The sequence below is a fragment of the Diabrotica virgifera genome, chromosome 4 (assembly GCF_917563875.1).
Source record: "Diabrotica virgifera virgifera chromosome 4, PGI_DIABVI_V3a".
NCBI lineage: Eukaryota > Metazoa > Arthropoda > Insecta > Coleoptera > Chrysomelidae > Diabrotica > Diabrotica virgifera.
Window position 1 is genome coordinate 186,937,081 of NC_065446.1, and position 17,214 is coordinate 186,954,294.

At 30.9% G+C, this 17,214-nt stretch overlaps 1 protein-coding gene across 1 annotated transcript in view; it reads left to right on the top strand.

The window, feature by feature from the left end:
- LOC126883763 (uncharacterized) overlaps positions 1–17,214 on the top strand; it is a 256,685-nt gene that overhangs the window by 144,842 nt on the left and 94,629 nt on the right. The window lies entirely within an intron of this gene.

Sequence of the window (17,214 nt, forward strand, 5' to 3'; positions counted from 1 at the left end):
AGACAGAACAGGAACGTTTAACTTTTCGTTTATAGACTTTAGAATTTGGAGAAGATCCTGATTTTTTTTAAGAATGTATTGTGTACAGACGAATCTACCTACTTTTAATAATAATCGTCTAGTTAATAGACATAGCTTTCATTTTATTATGGTACAGTAAACAAACATTTTACTGTTGATCGCCAACACCGATGAAGTGTTAATGTTTGGGGCAGTATTCTGAGCCAGTACGTTATCGACCCATATTTTTTTGACGAAAATTTGAATGAAGCAACTTTTTTAAATTTCTTAAAACAAGTTTTTTGAATCCTTCTTAAAACCTTCCACTTAGCGTGCGAACAAACATGTGGCTCCAAGTGGACGGAGATCCTGCTTATTTTTGACGTGATGTTAAGAACAACCTCAACATAAAATTTAGAAATAAATGGATAGATTGATTCGGTCCATATATTTGGCCACCTAGGTCACCAGGATTGACCAATATGAATTTTTTTAAATAAGGTTATATTAAAAATATTGTAAATGCTGCACTTCCTAACCCAGAAACCTGTGTTTAGTACAATCTTTGATTAATATACATGGGGTTCTAATAAAATACCCATCATATTATGCTACATTGAATAATCTAATAATGAAACTGTAAATTTTGAACACCCTGTAAATAAATGTGTAATAATCAATCATGGAATGCATTAATTATAAGATAATTACCAGACCGTATTGTCATAAAATGACAATGTCATACAATGACATTAATTAACTTCTTTTTTTGTTTTAAAATCGATTTACAGAGTAAGAATTTAAATAATTGTAAATTACGCAGAAACTATGAGACCTAGGTATAGGACATCCATATACCATTCGAAAGAGGTAAATTTGTTAAGTATAATAATTTATTAATATACATGGTGTTCTATTTAAAATACGCATCATATGACACAATGAATACCCCACTAATGAAACTATAAATTTTGAACACCCTGTAGACAAATGTGTAATAATTAATCATGGAATACATTCAACTAATATCCAACTATCTAGATGTAAAAGTAATGTTTTTATAATTTCTTAAATAACTTGAGAATAAGCCTTCTTTTAAAACTTTACATTTTAAGAAAAGTCAACATAACTCAGAACACTCTGTACATAGGTATAGGGAAGCCTTATGAAACTATACCTTATTTTTGCGGACAATTAAAAATGCAATAAAATACAGGGTGTTCCATAAGAAAAAATATAACTTTGACACGCCGCCACTTATTGGGACACCCTGTATATTTCAAAATAATTTTAAAATGTAGCTTTTATCAACTTACAAACTACTCAATTTAAATTTTTTTCAAATCTTTTACCGTTTCGCTGTAATATTCCGTCCCGTTAGTGGTGACTCACCCTGTATACACTATTATTACATACAACCAAACTTATATGGAAAAACGATGTATTTCAAAACAATATTTATTTATTTTGAAAAACTTATTATTATTGCAAAGAATAAAGGTTTTTATTGAAAATAAATAAATCGAAAAAACAATCAGATCGTGCAGCTCGGTACCGTATAGGTTATTTGCTTGAGTTGCAAATTGAACGAAAATGAATAAACTAAATTTGCGTCCAAAATCGAAAATATGCCTCATGTAGGATTATACAACTTACAACGGAGAAAAGTATTGGTCTTGTGGAGAAAGTAATATTCTCAGAGGGAAGTAGCTCTAGAGCTATGTCCCCCTGAGAACACACGCCCGTAACACAGGGCGTTCTCTCCAAAACCTAGGAATTAGAAAAGCTTAAAAATAAAGCAAGGAAAAGTCGCCAAAAAGTAATAACGGCTCGCCACGATCGTTTACTTGTCCAGTCAGCTGGAAAACACCCAACCATTTTTCACCTGCAGCTCCAAAGGCAGCTTTTGGAAGCTACAGGTGTAACTTTTCAGTTGAAACGATAAGAAGAAGAGTTCGTGCCAAGAAGTATACAGCAGGACACAGTTCTGAGTTTCCGAGTTATCCAGGCAGCACAAGATTGATCACCTAAATTGGTGTCTTCACCACCAAAAGGGGAACATTGGGAATTGGATAAAATGTGCTATTTTCAGGAAGAGTCAGGATTGATGTAAATTCAGATTACCCACGAAAGCGTCCCCTTAGAGGTCGAAGAAGACAAGCAAGAACGAAAACTGCCAGATCTGTTCACAAATATACAAACTCTTTTAATTTTCATACAATCGACTTTAACTGCTCACAGGTGTGTTGATAACTTGTAGTTAGGCTCTGGAGAGACGCAACAGGAGAAAATTTAATTTTAATGCATGATAATGGACCTCCACACACCATTAGAGTGACTAGAGACATAATTGAAGAAGAAGGTATCCCTTGTTTGGAGCGGACTGCTTGCTCACCCGAGCTTAACCCTATTCGCCGTGTGCAAGTACTTGAAGGGGAAACGAGAAACGATCGTGCGCGAATAGCGGAGAAATCTTGCAGTTTTCTTAAACAATTAATTGTCAATTGAAATTGTCAAATTGACGTATATTTCATATCTACTGTCAATGAAGAAGAAAAAGCAAATCCTTCTGTAGTACTGATGGTCTATCGGTAAAATTTTTTTCTAATCTCCCAGAAAATGTGTTAGAAGTCCTCATCTCACTAATTAATGATTCCTTTGAGAAAGGTAAATTTCCAGAGTGCCTGAAGACAGCCATCATTATTCCTCTTCATAAGGGTGGTGAAATATCTAATACCTGCAATTATAGACCTATTGCACTACCACCGGTACTCTCCAAAATTATTGAGAGACTCCTAAAAGCCCGACTTATGTCCTTTCTAGTTGAAAACAACATTTTATCACAAAATCAGTTCGGCTTTTTAAATAATAAATGCACCACTGATGCCATCTTTTCTGTACTACATGAGGTTTATCAAGCACTGAACAATAATCTTCACACTGCCACCGTTTTTTGTGACTACGCCAAAGCTTTTGATTGTGTAAATCATAACATTTTGATAAGAAAACTAAATTTCTACGGAATTCGAGGTATTTCTTTAGATTGGTTCCAATCTTACTTGGATGATAGGAAACAACTGGTTAGAGCAAATGATACAGACTCTAGTCTCAAAAACATTGTATGTGGGGTACCTCAAGGTTCAGTATTGGGTCCTCTACTTTTCCTTGTCTTTATTAATGACATCACTAGTTTAAAAATCGATGGAAAAATCTTTCTTTTTGCTGATGATACCAGTATCACTTGGAGCAACTCAAATATTGCAACTCTTCATGCTACTATAACTTCTGATCTACTTACAATAAAAACCTGGTCTGACTCTAATTTACTCTCGTTTAACGTAGATAAAACAGTAGCATTGTCTTATAAAGGAGTCCTTCAACCCTTACCTCTTAATAACAGCCAGATCAGTACCGTTGATTTTGTGAAATTTCTTGGTATTTTTTTAGACAGCAACCTTAAATGGTCCCACCATATCGATTTGTTAAGGAAGAAACTTTCCTCAGCTTGCTATGCTATAAGATCTGTTTCGAATGAACTCAATTTAGCATCTTCCAAAATAACATATTTTTCTTTGTTCGAGTCACATCTTCGTTATGGTCTTCCTTTTTGGGGTTCTGGTACAGCTGCCCAATTCGATGTTATTTTCAAATTACAAAAAAGAGCAATTAGATATCTGTTTGGCCTCAGAAGAACAACACATTGCAGAAGTTACTTCAAAGATCACAGAATTTTAACCCTTCCACCTTTGTATATTTTAGAAACTGTTTGCTTAATTCGTAAACATCTACATGTCTTTCCACCAAGACCTAACCATGACTACTTTACGAGAAATTCTACGTTTGACGTTTATATGCCGACCCCGTCATCTGAGTTAGTAAAGAAATCTATATTATATTCCGCAAAAAAACTTTACAACCATCTCCCTCTACAACTTAAATCTGCAGCATCTTTCCCCAAATTCCGTAAACTGACAAAAGCCTACCTATCTGAAAGACCATATTATTCAGTAGAAGATTTTCTTAATCAATAACTAAGAAATTACAGTACCCTTTGCACAAGTAGTATTTTTATTATCATTTTTTTTTGTCTATATTTAGGTGTCATATGCAGCAGCTTAACTTTTAAACTTATTAATTACTATATAGACTATGCATTTGCAATTTACTTAAATTTTGCAATTGATTACTTCTGTTTAACTTCATTATTATTGTTATTATTGGAAATATATTGACGATTTATGTAATTTTAGTAAATTGGATTGTTATTGTTTTGTTTTCTTGACTTTTTATAAGCTTTGTCGATAAAATTGTACAATTTTTCATGACAATAAAGCATATTTCTATTCTATTCTATAAAAATTTTATGTTGCTTTACAATATTGATATGATATGCAATTATTAAATAAAAGTAAATTTAATTAACTGTATTTTGCTTGTAGTAGTGCATTTTAATAATTAATTTTATGTACTACATACAATTGTTTACCTTTCAATATCATAACCTTAATAATACTTTTTAGTTTTATAATTTTTTTTGGGCTATGACCTTGACAATTGTCCTATTCGACAATTGTCCCAATTCGACCTTTATGGCCGAATCTTGAAGATAATATATTATAACGACCACATTACTAATCAGAGTGTTTTGCTGAGAATTCAAAAAGAAATAAAGCTGTTAATCACAATAAAAACAGCCAAAATCGAATATCTCGGACACATCATGGGGAACAATGAAAGATATGGACTACTGCAACTAACCTTAGAAGGAAAAGTGGAAGGAAAGCGAGGATCAGGAAGGCGAAAGATTTCCTGGCTGAAAAATCTACGTACGTGATTTAACACAACAACCACAAATCTTTCTAGATCAGCAGTGTGCGTACAGATTGCCATGATGGTCGCCAACATCCGAAACGGATAAGCACTACAAAACAGGAGAAGTGGAAAATTAGGTCAAATTGTAACGAGACCAATACGAATCGGTAATTTTAACAGGTCGAGTATAATTCGGTAAGATTACTTCATGAATAAAACTGTTCAGAACATTAATTTTTTAATCGCCTTGTTTAGGGGAATGCATATAGATTTTCACTTCGAAAAAAATCAAACAAGATAGAACTTTTTGTAATTTCATTAAGAAATGTTCACACAACAACATATCAAAAAGTTCTACTCGAGAAGTGGGTGCTTCATTTTCTATTAAACAAATGAACTACGAAGTTTGATGTTTTATTAAATAACTCCGAAAATATAAATTTTAGAACAAAACTGACTTGACTCTTGAAAAATTCAGAAAATTATACAAAAAAAACTGATATAAAGAATTTTCTAAAATTAAATCTGTATCTTCTATAATTTTTTATTTATAACGCTAAAGTCACCCTTCTCACAACATTGGCGCACTGTAAACTAGCGTACGGCGAAGTGCACGGTTGAGTTATTTTAATGTAATTCTTTAACTAATGGATTAAATGAAATTTTACAAACTGAACCTAAAAGAAGAAAAATTAAGCTATATTTTGGTTACAATAAAAAGAAATAAAATATATGGGCATAAGTACGGTGGGGGCGGAAATTGAGCCTTACATGAATTTTGTTTAAAAATGATTTAAAAATGTGTAACTAATACAATTTTTCTTATAAAACTCTCAATTTTGCACAACTTACCTTTCAAGCATCGTGCTAAATGATGTTTTATTCAAAAAATATCTCAAAAATTTAATTCAAATGATACGACGTCTTAAAAAATTGAATTGTTTAAATCTTCGTAGTTTTATAGAATTACCACCAATTTAAGACGGTATTACTCAAGTTTGAACAGATGTGTTACAGTTTTATAAGTGTTTGTTTTTAAACTTAGGATGTAATATTTAAAACGCACTGAATTATTTTCCATTATAAATTAGATAAACTATTTCTTTTTGAGAAAATTAAGAAAGATAACAAAAATGTAATACAAAAGCCGAAAATTACCAGTTAAAAAATGTTTATATAAAGTGATCAACGCTTTTTTCTGGAAAACTTACTTAAAATACATTTAATAATAAACTTCGACAATAATAAATGTTCAGCAAAAAATTTTTTTTAGCTCTTATACAGTATGTCTGCTTAATTTGGAACCTATTGATAACTTTTTTATTATCAGTTTTACGAAAAAAAGTTATTCTTTTTAAAATACTCTGCAGCATATATAATCTAAGATACAATCGTAAAATATCAAAATTAATGAATTTTATACGAAGTATGTCAAAAAATATGAATTTCACTCAAGAGTAAAGTATCGTTAAATTTCACAATATCGAAAATTGTTATTAGAAGTTGCTTGGAATTAAAAAATTTGTTTAAGTGTTCAGTTACATCCTCCTAATTAAAATATAGTGAATAATAAAGGCACTTAACCCTTAAGAAAAATTCATATTTTTTATATACCTCGTATAAAATTAAAAAAGTTTAACATCTGACGGTTGTGTCCTAGATTTTAGACCAGTGAGAACATTTTATGAAGAATAACTTTTTTCGTAAAAGTGATAATAAAATAGTTATCATAATTGTAATAAAATGATGATGAATATCCGTAATTTGAGAAAAAATTGAAAAAATTTTTTCGATTAGAATAATTTAATTGTATATTTAAACATAGTTGTTAATTTCAAACAACTTTTCATAATAGCATTTTTTGATATTCTGAAATATAAAATTATTTTACTCCTTAACGAAATTCATATTTTTGACACAACTCGTATAAAATTGATAAAATTTGATATCTGATGGTTGATTATTAGATTTTTGACTATCCAGATTATTAAGAATAACTTTTTTTCGTAAAATTGATAATAAAAAAGTTTTCCATGTGGTCCCTAGCTACGCAGACATACTGTATAAGAGCTTCTGTATAAGAATTTTCAAATTGCAATGCCATATTCGGATTCAGTATAATCAAAAACAAAATAGAAACATATTATTTGATCAAAGTAAAATGATTAATTTAACGATATTTTTAAAATTATTAATAGAAAATAATTGTGATTGTTTAAACAATTAATAAACAATTAGCGGCCAAATCCGCGAGTAGAACTTTTTACTTTAACATCTAACAAAAAATATTTTAGAAAAATATAAGCTTGCTTGAATTTTTCCGAAACAATGCATGTTTTCGTTCTAAGAGCACTCCCCTAGTTGATATCTTCGTCTGATTAATAAATCTGCTCATGGTGTTCACTTTGAGAAGTTGTAAAACATGAATTGTGATTAATGTCATTAAATGTTAATTTAATTTTAAATTTGCATAACAACGAAAGACATCTGCCACGCTACTTGACGACGGTAAATTATCAGTAGTAATTGCACAAGAGCTCTAAAATTATTGAATTTTTCCCGAGTGACACTTTGACAATTTTAATTTAATTATGTCAAAGTGTCACGAGGGCAAAAATTCGATATTAATTTTAGAGATTTAGTGTAATTTGTCGCGATTATTTCATGAGTAAAACTGTTCAAAACCAAGATTTAATTGTAATGTATCTATAAAAATTAGTACAATTAAACACACAGTTGTTATAAAGATTTGACGGTTGAAAGTCATCACTTTTATAAGTTTTAAAACATTAATTGTCATTAATGTCACTGAATGTATTTTTTCGTAGCAACCAAGGGCATCTGACGTAATATACTTGACGACGGGGCATTATCAAAAATTATCAGTTTAATTTTTATTTCTGTAGCTTTCTATTAATCAGAATCTCCTATGAATGAAATAATAAAAAGAAACTGTTCCTGAAGTTTTTATTTTTGTGTGTTTCTAGTGGTCAAAATATTTAGGAATTACATAATCAGCATTAATATCACAAGGCAGTGAGAACAAATTGAAGATAATGCGACAATTTTTCGAAAACTTGTTGCCTGGCAAAAGACACAGGGTCTCTAGTGACTATTGCCGAATAGACACAAGTTTGAGAATCAAACTGAGTATTATTTTCTTATTTGTTTTAACCATGGTGTGATATTCGAAAGATTATTTTTTAATACTCACATACAGAATTTAAGCCTTTGTTAAAATTTATTTTATTATTAATATGTCACGAAAATTAGTAATTGTTATTAATTCATTTTAAACTCGACAATTTCTTTCACCGATCAAGAATTAAAACGTTTATTTTGGTTAAATTTTCTTAAATGTGACAGTTGTCAAAACTAGAGAAATCGTCATTAAATAGAAACAAAATATTTTAATAATTTATTCTCGGCATTAATATCACAACAGAGTGAGAATAAATTAACAATAATAATGGTACAATTTTTTTAAAACTTGTTGTCTGGCAATAAACACGAGAGCCCGCAGGGCTCTGGCTATTGCTCAATGACAACCAGTTTGAGCAAAAGTGGAGCATTATTTTCTTATTTATTCTTACTGTCGTGTGATATTCGTAAGAGTATTTTTTAATACTTACATACAAAATTCAAGTCTGTGTATAGAAATATTGAGTGACATTGATCCCAATTAACGCGACACACATTTTTCAACTTTTTAAAGTCAACAGCACCGTTTAGCAAATACTTAGATGAAGATATTAGAAATAGACGAAGAATTATTTATAAATACAGTTGTATTCATTAAACAATATTATCGAAGTAAACTCGATCACTTAAATTTGCCGATTTGTGTTCCCCTTGTGACAATTTGACATTAGATGCAGAACTAAAAGTTTATTATGAATATTTTCTTAAATGTCATTGTCAAAACTAGGAAACTGGTTGCAATTAAACAAAAACAATTTAAAAATGAATAACCATTTTCAATTTCGTTGCAAAACGAAAATATAGCCGAACCATATTCTAGTTCAATCAGAGAGTGTAGCAAGCACCTCTACCGGTTTCGAAACTTATTAGTCTCTCATCAGGAGGCACATATGCCGCTCTCTCTAATCCAACCAAAACAAACCCCAGCGTGCAGTCCCGGATTGCAACGAACGAAATGGCATAGATGCCCTAGCGGCAACTGCTAGCAAAAAAACTAAGTTTTCACTCTAATGGCATATAAAACAACATAATGCTATTCTACATCCCACCAGAATGAAAACAATGGGAACCTTCTCTGGTTACACCTCCGAGGCTTCTACAATTTGCAAGCCATATGGATACTGAGACTTAGGAAGATGAGGGAATTCTACAATTTACAATTCACGTCCCATCTGCTCAGCGCGGTAATGTTCCAACGAGAATGGTTCCCTTCGTACTCGAATCAGAGTAAATGTAAATCGAAAATGAATAACCATTTTCAATTTCGTTGCAAAACGAAAATATAGCCGAACCATATTCTAGTCCAATCAGAGAGTGCAGCAAGCACCTCTACCGGTTTCAAAACTTATTAGTCTCTCATCAGGAGGCACCTATGCTGCTCTCTCTGATCCAACCAAAACAAACCCCAGCGTGCAGTTCCGGATTGCAACGAACGAAATGGCATAGATGCCCTAGTGGCAACTGCTAGCAAACTTAGTCTTTTTGCTAGCAGTTGCCGCTAGGGAATCTGTGCTCTAGCAGAGTGAAAACTTAGTATTTTTGCTAGCAGTTGCCGCTAGGGCATCTATGACATTTCGTTCGTTGCAATCCGGGACTGCACGCTGGGGTTTGTTTTGGTTGGATCAGAGAGAGCAGCATAGGTGCCTCCTGATGAGAGACTAATAAGTTTCGAAACCGGTAGAGGTGCTTGCTGCACTCTCTGATTGGACTAGAATATGGTTGGGCTGTATTTTCGTTTTGCAACGAAATTGAAAATGGTTATTAATTTTCGATTTACATTTACTCTGATTAGGGTACGAAGGGAACCATTCTCGTTGGAACTTTACGGCGCTGAGCAGATGGGACGTGACTTGTAAATTGTAGAATTCCCTCATCTTCCTTAGTCTCAGCATCCGTATGGCTTGCAAATTGTAGAAGCCTCGGAGGTGTAACCAGAGAAGGTTCCCATTGTTTTCATTCTGGTGGGATGTAGAATAGCATTATGTTGTTTTATATGTCATTAGAGTGAAAACTTAGTCTTTTTAAAAACAATTTACTTAAAAAAATTCCTGCTGTAATATTGTACAGTAGAAAATTACCGATGTATAAATAATCTGATTGGATAGAATTAAACACGTGATGAAAAACCTTAGTACACGATTGAAAGTTAAAATCATTAAAACATAATCAATAAAATAATGTAAGTAAATTTTTCTCATTATAATAATAATCTGACTGGACTGAATTAAACAAGTAGTGTAAAAAAATTTTTTTTTTCAAACGTCAAATAATGATGACATTACTTACCTAACTTGATCCTGTCAAAGTTTGATGTCTCCGCCGGCAGCAGTTTTTTCCCATTTCTTTACGGCGGAGGGAAAAATGTTGTCATGGCAACAATATGAAACAGGTCACAAAGCAACAATACAAATGTCATTAACAACAATTAAACATCATTTTTATTTATAGTAATATAAAAAGTACAATTAGTTAATGAGGCATTTTCAAAATTGAAAACGTGCAAAAATGTTCCCGACTCTTGATACGCATTGGTAATTGTTGATGATACTGATGGTCTAGCACAACTTTCAGCAATCATTCCCGATGTTGGCGAATCATGAGGGTTTATCCCACCGACGACTTAATTATTTTAATTTCTAACATCTAGACGACTCTGATAGTTGTCACAGTTAATTTCGAATAAAAATAGCGTATGAATTGTACTATTTATGGTTGAAAATTGCTAGGTTTGAAGAAAAAATAGTATACTTTATTCGGTAAAGAAGCGACTTTTCTTGACTTGCCCTCTATTACGCGCCTCACTTCGTTCGGCGCGTAATATCGGGAGCGTCAAGAAAAGTCATGCTTCTCCGCCTCATAAAGTAATATACTATTACTATACGATTGGAAATTAAAATCATTAAAAAATAATTGTTGAAATTTTTATTTTTTTGTAGGTTTCTATTGGTCAAAATCTCTATGAATAAAATAATCGTACGAAATTTTATTCAATAAATATAATCAGTTGCATACCAACTTCATTATCACTAAAATTCACTTAAATTTTTAAGACCAATTAGTCGTTGAATTTGAATCAATTTAAAAAAGCCACTGTAGTATTTCTAAAGTTAAAATTATTTAGATTTTTTTTTATTTTGTCTCCTGCCATTGCCCTCGATGTAGCCTCCAGAAAAATGATTGTAAACTCTTTGTCCTTTTGTCTGGTGTATGTTATTTGTACAATTGTGCGTGGATGTTCATGACATACTTGGATGTACTTGATTGCCTACTCGTTTTTTGACAAAATTCCCCTGGAGTTGCTCTGAGGGCGAAAGTACTTGGGCAAGATTTAATAAAAAACTCTGCCGAATATTTGTCTCTTGTTTGTAAAAGTCAAATAAATAGCCCGATCAAAGAACAATCTGACCCTAAAAAAAATGAAGAAAGGATGAAAATTTGGGAACAGGTAGTTGAAATTGTCTATTATTATATAAGAAAAAGTTTACAATTCTGCATCCCCTCCATTTTACAAAAATGGAGGGGAATACCCCCTTCTCGAAGATGAAAAAAATACATTCAAAATAAGACCGGAATTGGAGAAAATGACTAATTCTAAACAACTTTTCTTCCATAGAGTTTTTTCACTAAGTCAATACTTTTCGAGTTATTTGCGAGTGAATATGTTCATGTTTAACAAAATAAAACATGTTTCTGAACGGTTTTTCTGAGATAACTCAAAAAGTAAGTATTTTAGCGAAAAAATATTCTTAGCAAAAATATAGCCCATAAAAAATTGAAAAAAAATGGTGTATACATAAGCTCTGTAGACCCAGTAGAAGCAGAGCTGAAGCTAATGAAAATTAGGTTCTTTTTTCCTCAAATTCCAAATCGAATTTTTCAATGTGAAATAACGCAAAAACGGAGCACTTTTAGTGGAAAATTCATTTAAATTTTTGAAAGTGTTTTAAATAAAGTTTATTTGTGTTTATTAAAAAAACTTGTAATATTAAAAGTAAGTGAATTACACTCAAAATATTGTTGGTCCCTTTTATTTTTTGGTAAAAAAATCGCGAAAATCACCCCCCAATTGTCATCACATATACATTTTAACATTACCACTTCACAAGTTACTTTGTCTATGTATTATTTATATGATCTGTAAGGTTCGTCGGTTCAAAGTGCTTTGTTTTGAAAAAACTGTAGTTAAAATGGCTTGAACTAGTAACTAATCACGAGTTTAGGCAAATTTTGAACAGCCATAGCATAACCAATTTTTGTCTAACAAGAAAACAGAAAATCAAAAATATTCAGAAAAGCTAGTACATTTTATTACTCTTTGAGATTTTTGGTATTCCTAATTGTTTTTAAGTTAATTCCACAAACAATTACGATTTTTTTCAAAATAAAACAAAATGTTTTATTTTAAACCCAATTTTTTTCAATACTGAGCACTTTGAACCAATGAAACTTATAGATAATATAAACAATACATAAGTAAAGTAACTTGTAAAGAGGTAACGATTAATTATATTTGAGAAGCTGATTAAGGGGTGATTTTCACCATTTTTTTACCAAAAAATAAAAGGGACCAACAATATTTTGAGCGTAACTCACTTATTTTTAATGTTAGAAGTTTTTAAAAAACAAAAATAAACCTTTTTTTAAACACGTTAAAAAAGTTGTAATGAATTTTCCCCGAAAAGTGCTTTGTTTTTTGGTCATTTGACATTGAAATATTCGACTTGGAATTTGACGACGAAAAACCTACATTTCATTAGCTCCAACTCTGCTTCTACTGGGTCTGCAGACCTCAGCACGCACCATTTGTTTTTCAATTTTTTATAAGCTATATTTTTACAGAGAATACTTTTTTCGCTAAAATACTCACTTTTTGAGTTATCTCCGAAAAACCGTCCAAAAACATTTTTTATAGTAAAAAAACTCTATAGAACAAAATTTACTTAGAATTATTAATTTTATCCAATTCCGGACTTATTTTGAACGTATATTTTTTTACCCCCGAGAAAAAAAATTTCACCCCGTATTTTACAATTCTTGTAAAATGGAGGGGATGTAGAATTGTAAACTTTTTCTTATATAATAATAGACAATTTCAATTACCTATTCCCAAATTTTCATCCTTCCTTTATTTTTTTGGAGGTTTTCGTAAAATTTTGCGTTCCCTGATAGGGCTAAAAATGTGGTGCAAATGAAAGGAGTAAATTCATTATTTCGTAAACCGGCGAATTTAACGAAACATCCCGAAACAGGTAGATTTTTATTCTTAAATTATTAGGCTATTGATTATGTACTATAGAAAGGAACTACAACGTTAACGGGGTTTTATTCTTTCATATGGTCAATGAATCTCTATATATGAAAAAACCGCGGAGTGCTACCATTTAAAGGGGTGCGTTTTTGAGAAATGGGTGAATTAGTCCCTGGGCACAGGTTACCTTAGGGTGAGTTCTATGCACTTTTGGTACAAACACGTCTATATAAAAATTGTTTCTGGTTAAATTTCCTATCTAAGTATAACTTTTTAAAGTCAAAGATACTTTTTTTACAAAAACATATTCAAAAGAAAAAGCACAAAGAAACCCAAATAAAGAAATTTTGTTTTTTGTCCCATAACTTTTGTCTACGGGTATATAGGTATAGACATTGCTTCACAGAAAAAAAATTTACATATTTTCTCTTTAAAATGATGTTTGGTAGAGGTCATTATGATTTACAGTTTTCGAAATATAATTTTTCAAATTTCGCCACTCACAGCAATTTTGGGCAATTTTCCCTGTTATTTCGCAAATATTGTTCTGTAACTTTTTTCTACGTAACTTTAGGTATATTAAATGGTACATGTAAGAGGAATAGAAATCAATTACCTTTAAAATGGTCTACTGTATAATGTTGTACGACTTCTTTTAAAGAGGTTATCCTTTTCAAGACTTTATACTTTTAACGAGTTTTTATATTTTTTAATATTATTTTTTAAACCCATTATAACTTTTTTTTCTATATGGTATATATTATATAATAAAAAAGGAAGCTTATTCTGTTTACTTTAGAATAGTGTATTATAAAAAATTCTAGGGTTATTTTTGAATAAGATATGCTTTTTCAAATTGTAATAAGTACTTGCAACGATTGTTGATTTTAGGATTATTTTTTAAATTCCTCATTATAACTTTTTATGTGATTGTGAGTTATGATTGAATCTTATTTTTTATAGGTAATACTTTGGATCCACTTGACTTGGCCGGGCAAACTTCAAAATATGGAATAATTCCAATATTTACTGTCGAAGCTCCTGCAGCACAAGCTTTGCTTGAAAAAATAGCATGTAAATGTACTAAAGGATGTGCAAAAAACTGCGGTTGTAGGAAGATAGGAATTAGTTGTTCAATATTCTGCAAAGGGTGCATCTGCATGGGTACGCATTGTGGGAACTCTAAGATAAGTGATGTGTCAGAGGAAGATATTGAAGCTAATGCTAACAAAGAGATGGACTTTGATTTTGAAATTTTTTTAAATGTCAACGTTTAAATAATTTTAACTAAAGTGATGTTTTTTAAGACTAATGTTTATGTAATTTTTGTAAAAAAAATAATTTTAAATAATACAGGTAAAAAAATATCAAATAATCACTCGGTTTCCATTATGTATTTAAATATAGGCGATACACCTTTTTAAAGAATAGAAAGTAAGCCCTCTTTTTTGCTCAATATATAAATAGTATATTCATGTACAAGAAAAAAAGATAATGCCAAATTTCAAAAATAATCGTAAAAAATGTAAAAAATAAAATTTTTTTTATATTAGGTATTATATATTATATAATATATTATATAATAATTTTATTTTATTTTTATATTATATTATAAAAAATCGTTAAAAGTATAAAACCTTGAAAAACCATAATCTTTTTAAAAAAAGCCGTACAACGTTATGCAGTAGATTATTTTAAAGGTAATTGATTTCTATTCCTATTACGTGTACCATTGCATATACCTAAAGTTACGTAGAAAAAAGTTACAGAACAATATTTGCGAAATAACAAGGAAAATTGCTCAAAATTGCTGTGAGTGGCGAACTTTGAAAAATCATATTTCGAAAACTGTAAAACCTAATGACCTCTACTAAACATCATTTTAAAGAGAAAATGTGTATGTTTTTTTTCTGTAAAGCAATGTCTATACCTATATCCCCGTGGACAAAAGTTATGGGACAAAAAACAAAATTTCTTTCTTTTGGGTTTCTTTGTGCTTTTTCTTTTGAATATATTTTTGTAAAAAAAGTACCTTTGACTTTAAAAAGTTATATTTAGATAGGAAATTTAACCAGCAACAATTTTTATGTAGACGTATTTGTACCAAGAGTGCATAGAACTCACCCTAATGTAACCTGTGCCCAGGGACTTATTCACCCATTTCTCAAGAACGCACCCCTTTAAATGGTAGCACTCCGCGGTTTTTTCATATATAGATATCCATTGACCATATGAAATAATAAAACCCCGTTAACGTTGTAGTTCCTTTTAGCTACCTTATTTTGAATATAATCAATAGCCTATATGATTGTTTGGCTTATACATATACTATATCATACTAGTGACGCCACCCATCTGGGCGTGATGACATAATCGATGATTTTTTTAAAATAAAAATAGGGGTCATGTGGAAATTCATTCGAAAGGATATTCAATTATGTATTTAGTAGTATAAATCTTAGCATAATTAAAGTCAAAGTTTTTAACCTAACAAAAATATTCAAAATATTTAAAAATATCCAAAATATTTCTGAAAATTTATTGGACCATTTTCCTGGTAACACCTCCATGGCTTCTAAAAATTGCAAGCCAGATGGATGCTGAAACGAAGAAGACAAACAGGAATTATGAACATTTGCAATTCACGACCCCGTCTGTTCAGCTGGTAAATTCCAACGGAAAATGGACCTATGTTACTCAAAGGAGTAATACTAATATATAGAGCTCGGGAAATATGCACTTTAAAAACCCTAAAATATGCATGCAAATATGTACACAAAACAGTTGAAATATGCACTAAAATATGCTTTTATACATTTAATGCATATAAATAAAACACGCAGCAGTCTTTGTATTGAAAGTATTTAATTTACTTTATGCTAAAAGTCACAAAAATATTTATTGAAATTTCTACATCATTATATTCATGTATTCTTCATATTCATCATCATCATCAGTGTTTATTACATTGTTACTAAAGTTAAAACGATGTATTATTAAATGTTTTTCTGAATTTTCTAGAGTAAACTGTGCCGTCTATCTGATAATTGTTTATACGCGGCGAAACTTCTTTCTATTTTACCCCTGTTGAGCTGGCCCCCCACCTTGTAGAGATTAAAATACAAATAAAGCTAAATTACGAGCTATTTATGAGATTTCATATACCGTAGACTAAAAATTTCGGTCAGAAATTTAATATTTTTATGGGGGGCTGACGCAGCCCCCTCCCACTACTTAAAAATAGAGATATTGAATTGATCTTTGTGGAGGAATTAGCAGCTATTTATGAGCTTTCGAAGTGATATAGTTTAGATTTTTGAGCTTATCCCCTTAATCCTCGAACAACACTTTAATTGGTTCAACTCAAGAGAAAAATGTCGATAAAAATGAAAATACATCGTATCGAGAATATAATTCGTATAGCATATAAATTGTAAGAATAAACTTTTAAAATACGCGCATTTCGATTATTGAGCTACAACCCCTTCTCAAGAAATCCTCCCCATCTTCCGGGCTTAACAGAGAATTATTGTACTTAAAATTAATTATTTTGCGACTACATTTCGTTTACTAATTTCTGAGCTTGCAAAATATGCGCATTATGAATATTGAATTGCAATGTCTTTTCCCTAGTGCCATCACTGAAGGTAAAGATCAACTATTACTTTCGATTTCAGTCAACCTCCATCGATGTTCACGAAAATTGGTGAATGGTTAGACGATACCTCTATAAACAAAAGTGAAATAGTGGCAACTTGCGCTTTTACCCTGGGGGTGGATGCCACGCCCTTTTCGAGGGTGAAAATTACTTTATTAATAATAACCTCACAAATAAATAGAGGGACAAATTCTAAGGAAAATTTGTTATATAAAGTTATTAAAATAAATCAATACTTTTTAGGTTATCAAAGATTAAAGATTTTAATTTTTCGTGAAAAAATGCATGTTTTAAA